The following is a 13,496-nucleotide window of genomic DNA, read 5'->3' on the forward strand; positions in this document are numbered from 1 at the left end:
AAATGTACTTACATAAACTGATAAGCGATGCAAATCTACAACCTTGTCTATTCCTCTGGTGCTCAGAGCTTGCTAGTCCCCACCACATTCTCCACATCTCCATCAGCACTGGGGTGGTCTTGAGCTCTCTGTCTTGCCTATATGCCGCCCAACACAGTGATCACATGTGCAGGTACTTAATATCCCACAGAGGACAAAGGTAGCAGAGATCATGATTTCTCGATGGTTTGGGTCAGTCAACACTAGTTGTAAAGTAACGCTGGAAAAGGAAGTACTACTTAAAAATTCCAAGTAGGTACACAGCTGGTAAAGCTACATGGGGCAAGACATGATGACTTTCTCTTACTATGCAATACCTGTAAGCAATCGCAAAAGAGATCTAACAGTTATCAAGGTCTTATTATGGAATGCAAAGCTTTGAAGGAAATCTGTAAGATCCGTCTATCCCTCTGTGTCTAGGCAGAGTCCAACCCACTCTTCACCCTTGCTATACAGACCACTTAGAGAAAAGCATGAGATATTATCCAAGAGGTAGCATCCGCCCAACTGAACTTGCTGTAACTGCTAAAACCAACAGGATTCTCAGCCACAGGATGTCACTTCTATTTCCATAGAAATAGACAGGCTTTGGGCAAATTCAAAGTACATGCTTAAAAATAATTTTGCAGCTTCCTTTGAGCCGAGACACACCATCAGCTGGTATACATTTTAGAGCCCCCGTCGACATGTGTCTAGAGAAGGAGTGGATTAATAATAGCTTACATTTCTATAGTGCTTTTCTTCCCAAAGGATCCCAAACAAGGGAAACAAGCTGAATCTTTTCTCCTTGTTTAAAGGGAAAAACCCTAGTGAATTTCAAAGCAATCCTAAACATGAGAACTAATTACAAAGAAATTCACTTTTTTAAAGTGTCAGGACATAATTATTATTTTTTTAAACTTAAATAGTATCTACATTCCTTCTGAGAGCTCACAAAGAAATGCCACCATCTCCATCTCAGAAGGCTATCATCTCTTTCCAACAAAGACAACAGTTGCAGTGCCGGGAGATTTAGAGACATTATGGGTGAAGAGATAAAAATAATAATAATAATTAACAATTGCACAGGAAGCTCCATCTGGAGCATCTGATAACACAGTAGGAGACGGATACAGATGGCAAAAGGTGGGTGGCACAGGGTAGAGCCTGTCCTGATCTCGTGGGCTTGGGACCTCAGACACACTCAGATTAGTAGCTTAGTTCTTTCCACTCCCTGTGATTCAGATGGAAGTAGCTAGGGCAGAGCCAGCATGTTTTACCAGTGTCCAGGAAATCTGGGCTCTAGATCATGGTATTATTCTGTCTGGCACCATGACAAGGTTAATAATACATTTACCAGTGTTTGATAATCCTAGATTAATATAGCTTTTCATTCTCTAAAGTACAGAGTCTTTCTTATCTTTAACCCACGTAGTTTGCATATACTTCCACATAGTAATTCTAGGCACAATGCTGCCTATTCTGAGCTTTTTACCCTGATTGGCAGATAATTAGAACCATGAGATGTCAGCAGGTGTCGAGATAAAAAGACATCATAAACCCAGTTACAGCACAGACAATGGCTTTTTAATAACCTGTTTAAGTCACGCAGTTCCCAACTATCTCACACTTTTAGGATGAGTAGTTACTTGATCCTGGAGGACTGCTGAGCTAGGAGGACCTCTGCTGTTAAAAAAGAACCAACATCTTTAGAGGGACAGTGAAAGTTCACTTCCAAAGAGGCAAAACCGAAAAAAGCCATCACAAAAATACTCAGAAAGGAAACAGGATTTCTTTTTCATCAATTTGTTTCCTCTCTACAGAGATGCCAAACCAGCGTGAGGTGGACAGACACACCGCCACCCTCCCATCTGCTACTGTTAGTGAATATGACCGTATGATGAATAAGGCAGAAAATTAAATTGCTGAGAAGATAAAATTATCTCGTTTGGGAAAGAGAATATATTAATCTCATTGGGACTCTAAATAAAGCCATTCTTTCTCTTTAGTGTCATAATCTGAGATTTGAGTGTATACCACTTACTTCATATTCTTTATGATGACTATATTCTCAGCATGGGATAGATGTGTAAAGGGGAGAACTTTCTGCCACTGTGTCACTGGGAAGAAAAACGCTGCCATTATGACACACACCCTCCCTCAGAGAGGGTTTTGTGAACACAAAAGATATCTCCCCTTAACTTGATTTTTTCCAAAAAAGGTATTGATTCCACAAATCTTCAGAAAGGATCTATTATTTGAATAGCCTTGTGTTAGGTGCTGCAGGGATACAAAAGTCTAAGAGAGAGGTTTTGCCTTTGAGAAGCTGCAAAATAAGATATACATGCATTAAAAAAATAATACAATAAAAGAGGTGTCTTAAGGTAGGCTATCATTTGGTGCTAAGAGCATATTAAAAATAGTAAGTACTATTCATATAACAAAATGAGAGAACTCTGAAAACTGAAGAATCCAAGGGAGTCTTTGAAGAACAGGTCCTTGAAGATAGATAAAATTTGAGTTAGCCAGAAGAAAAGGGGATATTCCAAGTTGGAAGCTGGGGTAGGATTTACTCGAATAATGACACTAGGATAAGAATATAAACACTTGATTTAGGGACTGGGAATTCAGGCTAGCTTAAGAGATGCGCTCCTTTAGGGCCAAATTTTGAGCCTCCTTAATGCTTAATTCAATGATACTCAAGTAGTTTGGATTGTGCAACCTATTAGCAAAGATTTTTAGCACACCCCAATTATTTGTATATACATAATACATGTACAATGAATGGATATATCATGCATTTTAAAGAACATATTTTAAAGAATGAAATAAATAATAGTTCTTTTAAATTTTGTATTTATGGTACAAAAATTCTTTTGTCATAAGTGAAAAAAATCAATATTTTTAATGAGAGTAATATGATTTAATATACTTTGTTAATCTTTTTTTTTTTTTTTTTTTTTTTTTGGTTCCCGGGCCCTCTCCCCTTTTTGGCCTCTCCCGTTGCAGAGCACAGGCTCTGGATGCCAGCGGCCATGGCTCACAGGCCCAGCCGCTCCGCGGCATGGGGGATCTTCCCGGACCGGGGCACGAACCCGTGTCCCCTGCATTGGCAGGTGGACTCTCAACCACCGCGCCACCAGGGAAGCCCAACTTTGTTAATCTTTTAATAATGTTTGGTGACATAGTGATCCAAAAGTCTGGCTCTACATTTATTTTATTCTGATAGTTGGTTTTAGTGGCTGATACAGGTGGCAAAAGATATGTGAGTGGTTTGGGTTTTTTTTCACTTTTAAGTAAGGAAGGACTCTCAATAGAATTTACCATTAAGTTCAGCAACATTCTATGCTTTGTGTCAAATGCCTTTAAACACCATTAAAATATTTTTGTTTTCTGAAGTTAAAGACAAATTTACCATGAAGCTAATGAAGCTTCAGTGCAAGACCCCTCACCTGCCTGAGCATCTCCCCTGTAATGTATCCACATGGTCATATATTTCAGTAAAGACTGCAGAGGTGAGATAAAGGAATGACATTTTGAGCACAATTAAGACCAGTGGTTCTTCCCACTCTGACTGCCTCTATGACACTTCCTTTGTGTTACATGTGGCATAACGGGCTGCAAGTACTTTTTGGTTCTGAATAAGGGGAAATAGAGCTGGGAGCACATTTAGCTCAGGTTTAGTGGGATATATTTACATGGTTCCTAGGCTCTTCCATACGTACTTAGGTTAACACTAGCCACCCCAATAGAAGATGCCTTCCAGGAACGTTCCTGCCCACTGTGTTTACTCGTGTATGGTTATGACATGAAGATGCAATATGAGTGTGTTCTATGGTGTGCAGGGTCAAAAATATGTGAAAGTGGAAGAGAAACAAGGTTTGAAATTATGGAACCAGAAGCGAGTCTGTGGAAAATTCTTCCAGGCATCAGGTGTGTAAGATTTTAAGCAAAGGATCTGGTTTTCAGTGGAAATTATCTCTGTCATCATATTCAATTTTAAACAGCTCATAGATTTTTTTAGTTTTGTTTTTTACTGTATTCACGTGAAACAGAATTTATCATAATTCCTGTGTTTGCAAGACACAAACCTATAGCAATCCTACAACCAGTGGGTATGTCTGTATGTGAAGTCACATATTTTGTGTATCCAGCTATCAGAGCACATCTTACCATGTCTCACATATCTTGTCCTGGTGCAATCTGGCAGTTCCAGATAAAGTGGCTACAAGATTGCCACCAACATAGCAAAACAAATAAAGAATGAGTTTTCCTATGACAGAACTCCTACACATGTTTATCAGTAAGTCAGAATATATAGCATAAGAATAATTTGATTATACAGTTATATAGCTCACTACAACATAAGGGCAGTTTTTAAACGCACTTGAATTTGCTCTAACAAACTAGTATTGTTCATTCAAAGAGCATTTAGTCTTGCATGATAAAATATGAAACTCCCCCAAATCTTACATCTCAAACATAAACATGATAGAGGGTTCCCCAAATTTGACTATAACTTGAAAAATCTGTGTAACATTATTAATAGCAATTATTATCAAAATAAAAAACAAATTTTGATCAGTCATGCTAAAGAAAGTATGAATTATCTTTCTATTTTGTCTTTAGAAAATATTGCAAAGTGACTGTCATATGAAGGGGTGCTCAAAGAAGATGCAGCTAAAAAAGTACAGAAAAAAGGTGTTATAGAGGCATGTCAACAGTTCATTTATAAAAACATTATGTTATTTTTCTGGATCTTGTGTTGTTTTGGTATTTTCTGCTTTTTAAAATGAGTAACTATTGTGATTTCTTTTCTCATTCTAAATAAATGTTCATTTTCACACTTGATTTTACATTTTCAATTTTATCTTTTTTCTCTTAAAGAGGCTTCCAAAACTAACTCAGGTTCAAAGTCCACAAAACCTGAATATGCTCTTTTTACCTGCTCAGTTTATAAGTATCTTGCGAATTTAATGGCTTCATACTATCACTAACTAAAAATTCAAGCACTACGTACACTTAAAGTGAGATGTATTATTAAATGTAAGAATTCATATTTCAAGTTGTCAGTTCAGTAATTTTGAATCATTTTGACCAAATTTTTGTCAGACCTGATTAGTTGCATTATTTTTACTGCATAATGTGTCTTGCAAAGTGTTTACACTATGAAGAGAAGTAACAGCTTGGCCTTTTTTTGTTGCTCTCCTATACTTGCAGTTACTATTCTCTTTAATCTGTGATTTCTTTCTAAAATCTTTTTAAGCCACTGGCTCATTCATTAAAGCATACAATCAATAAATCATAGCTAGATGCATTTAAATAGAAAAACATCACAGTATGCTGGAACCTACCCCCCAAAATGAGGGTATAACTGCTATCCTCAAAGCACTTTGAAACTTCAGCTATTACTTCAAGATATCTCAGGTACCATGAGTGACATGGTCATCTGTCATAGAGTGTGAAAGATAGTACCTGTATCAATCTGCATATGACATGTTAGCAAAGTTTAATTTCTTTTTTTTTTTTACTTAAAAATATGTATAATTATTTACCTAGTATAGAAATAGGAATAAAAAGTTCTACCACATTCTCGTATTCCAGTGGATTGTCTTTCACAACCCCTGAGTATACCCACCTCACTCTGGAAATTACTGGTCTAGTGAATGGGTGTAAAGTATTTTGAAAAAAAGAAACCATAGAAGATTTTTGAGCAATGGAGAGACATTAGAGCAGTATTTGGGGGAACTATTTTAATGAGGCTGTCCAAGATGGATTGAACACTTGAATTTGGAGGTAGAAAGATGAGTTAGGAGGCCAGAGCAAAAATCTAAAAATGAGGTGATATGAATGAAAATTAGTAGTGTGGAAATGAGAATAAGAAACAAGACACAAGACAAACTGACCTGATAAATGAAGAATAAACAGAATTTACAATGCACTCATTCACCAGACAGGTTTTGAAGGTGTGGGTGGGTTTAGGACATTTGATTACCTGTTATATTTCCTGTGATTACATCCAGTAGCAAATTACCAGACTATGTCCTCTGGGAAAGCAGAGTGTTAAAGTGCCACAACCACGCAAAATAAACATACTAGAGAAATTAAAACAGTACACATAAACATATGGGATTCAGCTGTCTAATTAAAATCCTAGTGAGCCAACAATGGCCTAAAACTGTAAGAATTCAGTGACTGCCAGAAGAAAGCAGCAAATCAGACACTCAAAGTGGAAACAGATTTGTCTCAATTGACACTTCCTATCAAAAATTAGCAAATTTTAAAACACCAGTTAAAACCAGCTCAGCCATAAATATCCAAAGGCTATATTAAATTATAGATCTTTAGAGTGATTTGATTCAGAAGATCCTCAAACAGTGAACTAGGCCTTTTTCCTTATTGGTAGACTGGAGCATTGAATAAAACAGGACAGAATGAGCAAAAATACCAACTCACACTAGTTCAAAACGTCTATATTATCACATCTTTTTTTTTTGCATTTAGTTATTTTATTTTTGTTAAATTTTTTTCAAATTAGTAAATACTCAGGGTTAAATATTAAATGAAAGTATAGCTGATTCACTTTGTTATACAGCAGAAACTAACACACCATTGTAAAGCAATTATACTCCAATAAAGATGTAAAAAAAAAAAACTTCTAATAAAAGCTTTGTCCTGCCCTACAACCATTTAGCCTCCCAATCCTTCTTCCTATAATCATATTTAAATAATTCAGTAATTATATAAAAATCTTTAGAAAACTTGCTATTTTTTCATTTAACATTTTTAGTCATGACATTTTTGCTTTATGCTATGAGAAATGAAGATTTATCTGTTTGTTCCACTGCCAAGCTAGTTTTCCGCAATTCACCCAACAGCACTATATCTGGTGGTGTGTTGGAATCTTCTTGCACCAGATTGCAAGAGCCCCATTGTTTTAGGAATATTGCAAGCCAACTGTTAAACCATTATTAAAAATTAAATTACACAGGGCTTCCCGGGTGGCACAGTGGTTAGAAATCTGCCTGCCAAGGCGGGGGACACAGGATCGAGCCCTGGTCCGGGAAGATCACACACGCCGCGGAGCAACTGGGCCCTCATGCCACAACTATTGAGCTCACAGGCCACAACTACTGAAGCCCGCACTCCTAGAGCCTGTGCTCCGCAACAAGAGAAGCCACCGCAGTGAGAAGCCCACACACCGCAAGAAGAGTAGCCCCCGCTCGCCGCAACTAGAGAAGGCAGCAACGAGGCCCCAGTGCAGCCAAAAATAAATAAATAAATAAATAAATTTATTAAAAGAAATTAAATTACACAAACTTATAGTTAATTATATTAACGACAAAGGCAATGAATACTCAAAACTTACACTTCCTAATTATGTTACTACCTTTTACTATTATCTATGTCACTGAGGTTATTTACATTTATTGTATCTGTATGGTAGAAATACTATATAATGGCATGCTACTACACATATCTTCCCAACTCTGTGTTTAGTGAGGTCACAGTAGTTGCTTGACATTGATCATAGTGGAAGTATTTCACCACATAAATCAGCAAATGCCACAACTCCAGGTTTGATTTATTGACTTGATGACTGTCTATACTTGTTTAGAGACAAGAAAATAATGGAGAAAAATTTTAATAATTTAGATAAAATGGGGACTTCCCTGGAGGTCCAGTGGTTAAGACTTCGCCTTCCGATGCAGGGGGTATGGGTTCGATCCCTGGTTGGGGAGCTAAGATCCCATAGGCCTTGTGGCCAAAAACCCAAAACTTAAAACAGAAGCAATATTGTAACAAATTCAAAAAAGACTTTAAAAAACAAAGGTCCACATCAAAAAATAAATAAATAACATAATAATTTAGATAAAATGTAAACGTGTGTTATGTTTGTATCCATTGCATCATGAATAGATAAAAAAATGAGGGAATATTTTTCCATTATTCAAAAAATATTATACATTTCAGCAAAGCGGTTGCTCATGTCACTGGTAAATGAGTGAAGTTCTGACGTCTTTATTGTTTCACTTCTTTCTTTCTTTCTTTTTTTTTTTGCGGTACACGGGCCTCTCACTGTTGTGGCCTCTCCCGTTGCAGAGCACAGGCTCTGGATGCGCAGGCTAGGTGGCCATGGCTCATGGGCCCAGCCGCTCTGCAGCATGTGGGATCTTCCCGGACCGGGGCACGAACCCATGTCCCCTGCCTCAGCAGGCAGACTCTCAACCACTGCACCACCAGGGGAGCCCTTCTTTCTTATTTTTTAAGGGAAAAGAAAATTCAACTAACATTCATATCAAAAGAATGTTCCTTTTTCAATTGCAACCATAGGTCCACAATGGTTCAAGAATTCAGCAAAAATCAACAAAACGTGAGAATCAATTGCTTTATGGAATTTACAAAATACAGTTTTGTATATTTTATTATTAAGTGTATATTGTGGGCTATGTATCCTTTATATAAGTAAAATTTATAATAAATGTATGTATATAAATATGTCCATTTTTGAGAGCTATTTGTTAAACATTCACTAGCATATTACTGGTTACATAATGATTTTTATTAAGTTAATAAACAATATTTGCATAATGTCATAATATAAATATTCACTGAAGAGCTAAATATGTTTTCTTTCTAGGATACATGTTTTTCCTAAAGTTTCTGTCTTTCTTTTTTCCTTGCAGAATTTTTATTATAGTAATTCTCCACTTTTATTTCTGAAAGCTCTATCGTATTAGGAATACTATGGAGTCTTTTACAGGTATGGGGAGAAATAACTGCCTGCTAGAGCCCTCTGGCATTTCACTGCAATTTGATTATTTTCTAGGCCTATGGGACAGGAGTTATCCTGGGACATTATTGACTCTTTTCCCCTAGCATATTGCAATGTAACATTTAACAATGTAACAATGTTCCTTGACATGGATCTTTTGCATGTATTTTATAAGACATTCAATGTACCCTTTAGATCCAGAAACCTGCTTACTTCAGCTCTCATATTACATATTTGATAAATTCCTCTCTCATATTACATATTTGATAAATTTCCTCTGTTCTCTCTTCCTAGACCACCGATTACATTATTGCTCCTTTAAGTCTCTTCTCCCTTATTTTCCATATCTTTGACTTTTTGTTATACCATCTGAGAGATTCTCTATGGTTGATATTTTTTCAGCCATTATATTTTTGCTTTTCAAAATGCTTTTATTGTTCTCTTTTATCTTTTTATTTTACCCTTTTCTTGTTTTATGAAAGTAGTATCTTTCTTATCTCTATAAGGTATTCATTTTTTTTCTCTTTTGAGGTTCTCTGCACTACTGCTGTTTTCTCTGGCTTTATGTTATTTATTTGTTTACCTCTGTCTCTTCTGTCACACAGTAAAGTTTCTACAATTCTTTGCTGTTCCATGGTTGCCATTCATACTGACATGAGGCACAAACACATCAAAAAATGGTTGGGAGTTCTGTGTATGTTAACAGTGTTTTAATCAATGGATTTCACTTTGTGGTAGGTATGTCCAAGGAGATGTCTAAGGGAATCATCTGGGGGAAACTTCAAGGCCAGCATGTGGAAGTCTATGACAGTTGAATTTCTTCAGAAATTAAACTTCCTATGGGGCAAAGTGCAACTGCTGTCAGTGTTACGCTATCAATCTCTTTTAGGCCCTACATCTCACTTCCACCGTCCTCTTTATCTGTCATCTCTAAATCTAAAGGCTCTGTGAAGTTCTGTGGAGGCAAATCAAATTTCTATGATTCTATGTCTTCTTTTGAAAACACTCAGTGGTAAAATTCCACCTCTTAGCTATACTGGTTATTTCTATTCCATCTACATTTATTTATTTGTTTGTTTGTTTATGGCTGCGTTGGGTCTTCATTGCTGCACACGGTCTTTCTCTAGTTGCAGCGAGCAGGGGCTGCTCTTCGTTGAGATGCACAGGCTTCTCATTGCAGTGGCTTCTCTTGTGCGCAGCACTGGCTCTAGGATTGCAGGCTTCAGTAGCTGCAGCACGTGGGCTCAGTAGTTGTGGCTTTCAGGCTCTAGAGCACAGGCTCAGTAGTTGTGGCACACGGGCTTAGTTGCTCCGCGGCATGTGGGATCTTCCCGGACCAGGGCTCCAACCCGTGTCCCCTGCATTGGCAGGCAGATTCTTAACCACTGCTTCACCAGGGAAGTCTCTCCATCTACTTTCTGATTCCAGAATTACATTGAAATCTTCCTGGTTTCCAATAATGGCAGAAAATGTTTTCAGGCCACCCTCCCACTGAAAATGACTAAAATTGCCAGTTCAAATACTTGTTCAATCTTCTTTAGAGAAGCAAAGAAATCACAAGTTATTATGCAATTTTCAGGCCAAAATTGAAAGGAATGCAGAGACTAGAGAGATAAGCCAGCACAGAAGCAGAATTGTCCTGATGGCATTGACAACCAAAGGGGATAAAATCAAGGTCCAGGGCCCACACACTGTGGAGATTCTAGTAAAAGAAGCTCTTCTCTGTAAACTAGGGCTCCAAAGGACTACAACTTCAGAAAATAGTAAAGCGTTATCAGCTGGGTGGGTCAAGGAACGCTGAGCCAGTATTTGCTGCTGCCTGACAGAAACAATGCAAAACTTCTCTGGAGGTGGCAAACAGGATAAGTAAAAAGAAATTCAAATCAACACATGTCATAGTGAAAGAGCAGAACCTCAAAGATAATAATAAACTTAAAAATCATAAAAGAATCCAGGGATAAGAAGGAGATTAAAATGAGCAATAGGCTGACAGTTAACTTCTCAACAGCAACATTGGAAGCCAGAAGATAGTGGAGTAATATCTTTAATGTGCTAAAGGCAAATATTTGCCAACTGGAATTCTACAACTAGTAATTGTTCAAGAATAAAGGCATAATAAGGATATTTTCAGAACAGCAAAAACAGAGACACTTCGCCACAGATAGATATTCAACAAAGGAAATTCTAAAGGGTACATTTGGGCACAAGGAAAATACTCTTAGAATGCTAAAGACAAAAGAAATGAAGAGCAAAGTAAAGTGGTAAGTATGTAGATAAATCTAAATAAACATTATCTATATAGTATAATAATAGTAATATCCTTGTGTTAATCAATTCATGACAACAGTACCATGTAAGACAGAAGCAAGGTATGTGAGGTGAAGGTGTGTCCTAAGGACCTTGTATTGTCCAAGAAAAGGATAAAGGTTTTGGTTAACTTTAGACTATGATGAATTAAATATTCATGTTGTAATTTCTAGGAAAACCACAAAAGGAATAGAAATAGAGCATAGGATTTCCAGATGCAATTAAGGTAGAAATCAATAACAAAAGATAACTAGAAAATATGTTTAAAAGTTAAGAAATAAACCTCCGAATTTTGCACTGGTCAAAGAAGAAGTCATACTGAAAACGAAATTATTTTAAACTACAATATAGTGCTACATCAGACCCCTTTCATCTTGGAAGGGCTAGCCGTTCACCCACAAAAGGGTAGATCGCTAAGTCAGACTAATTTTGTGGGCATTCTCCCGCTAGAGGATGGCCTCTATCCCATTTTCTTTGACATTGCAGGTATAAAGAGTTTTTATTGTTTACTTTCATTTTAGAGAAGTCTCTAGAGGAAAAGGAGATGAACACATGTTTCAATCGGCCACTTGTAGCCTAAATTCCATTATGTCATTTAAGCGGCTATAAGAAATAACACAATATGATGTACTATTTCTTCCATTTTTCCTCTCTTTAAGCTTTCAAAATTTTGCCATTTAAACAAACAAACAGTCCCTATCTACATTTTTATTTTCAAGTACAGGACAGATTCATTCACCAGCTATCTATATTTCTGAGAATTTTCACTATTTTGAAAGACTTTCTAAGGATAAAATTCCACTTATTTTCATTAAAGGAATATATTTATACTTAAAACATTTTTACAAGCACCCTTAATGCACTTTCAAAAAATTCTTTTTCACATTAACTCAGGTAATAAAACCAGCTTCCTTGCAATGAAAACCAGCTGGTGTCTGCCTCCTGATTTTTTTTTTTCTCTTTTATCCAGTTGAAGTGAAAGAATATTTATGGTGGGTTAGAGAAAAGATGCACAGAAAATGGTCACAAAATCCTATGTACATACAGAATGGGTGTATGTCTTGACCCATTCTGTGTTAAAGGTAGGAAATTTTGAGCCAAGTATATTATCTGAAACAGAAAATCAGCTTAACGATAATAACAAAAGCAGACAAAAACAATCTCCAACTGGATGTAGTCTCAAACATGTTGACAAACCATAGAAACTAAAGACTACATTTTGCTTTCCTGGATATGTATGAGTTAATCTGCATACCAAATAAAGGCCTATTTTGGTCTATTAACAGAGTGTGGGTTAAATACTTTTCAAATGGAAAATTATTATCCACATGAGAAAATAATATTTCATTCATATCTTTAAAAGTATTTCAGAGAAAAATTTAATTTCCAGAAGCAGACAACCTGCTAAATAATAATTTATAGGAGTTTGCTCACCTTACATAACAGCACTCTATTTTCAGCAAGTACACAGTTCACTGAATTTTCATTCGTTTGAAAAAAAATCTGTATTAATAAAACAATTTGTGGTAATAAAATACAACTGTTAAGAGAAAGCAGGCCATACTCCAAACCTCCCCACTTTGAAAAAACGTAGTAGAAGATTAGAATCAGACTAATTGTATATAGTGAAGAAACATGAGGTCAAATTCTGCATCAACATATTTCAAGCTAGCAGTATGTCTTGCTGTTCTTATCGCTACCTCTATCCTAGACACTAATTTCAGTCTTTTTATATTTTGGTTCTTTTTTTTAAATTAAACACATGGATTCAGTCTACTAATAAAGTATGCCTATTAACTACTTTGTTTTTAGAAAGATATTCTCCATAAAAAGAAAAGGGAAAAACTTTTAAAAGACCTCTAAAAGTTAATAGGACATATATTTTAATTATACACTAAAATGTTTAACAGGTTTAATTTTTCAGGAGTGGTACCATGTCTCTTTAGATGCCAATCCAACAATTTGTCTTTGTACAAAGGGTGCCTGCCTATCCACCACTAGCCCAGTGAATCTCACTCCATCAATTAGGAGACATTGTTACTTTATTGCAGTCATCTGTAGAATCTAGTGGTTCTCCATTAATGTACTAGGTCCCTGAAATTAAAGATGGAAAGGGAACAGAGTCCAGTTGAAAGTGTAAAGGGAGGACTTCCCTGGTGGCACAGGGGTTAAGAATCTGTCTGCCAATGCAGGGGACACGGGGTCGAGCCCTGGACTGGGAAGCTCCCACATGCTGCAGAGCAAGTAAGCGCGTGCACCACAACTACTAAGCCTGCGCTCTAGAGCCTGCGTGCCACAACTACTGAAGCCCGAGAGCCTAGAGCCCGTGCTCCGCAACAAGAGAAGCCACCACAATGAAAAGCGTGCACACTGCAACGAAGAGCAGCCCCCACTC

General features: G+C 36.8%; 1 protein-coding gene across 1 annotated transcript in view; it reads right to left on the minus strand.

Annotated features, from left to right (window-relative positions):
• The window catches only part of SLC4A4 (solute carrier family 4 member 4), a 401,333-nt gene extending 388,762 nt beyond the window's left edge, over positions 1-12,571 (minus strand). The window contains exon 1 of the mRNA XM_029234897.1: positions 12,536-12,571. The gene's annotated coding sequence lies outside the window, so the exon portion shown is untranslated. The remainder of the gene's footprint in view (positions 1-12,535) is intronic.
• Positions 12,572-13,496: the final 925 nt, after the last annotated feature.

This window comes from Monodon monoceros, unplaced genomic scaffold, assembly GCF_005190385.1.
Source record: "Monodon monoceros isolate NGI ecotype Baffin Bay Population unplaced genomic scaffold, NGI_Narwhal_1 Super_Scaffold_20, whole genome shotgun sequence".
NCBI lineage: Eukaryota > Metazoa > Chordata > Mammalia > Artiodactyla > Monodontidae > Monodon > Monodon monoceros.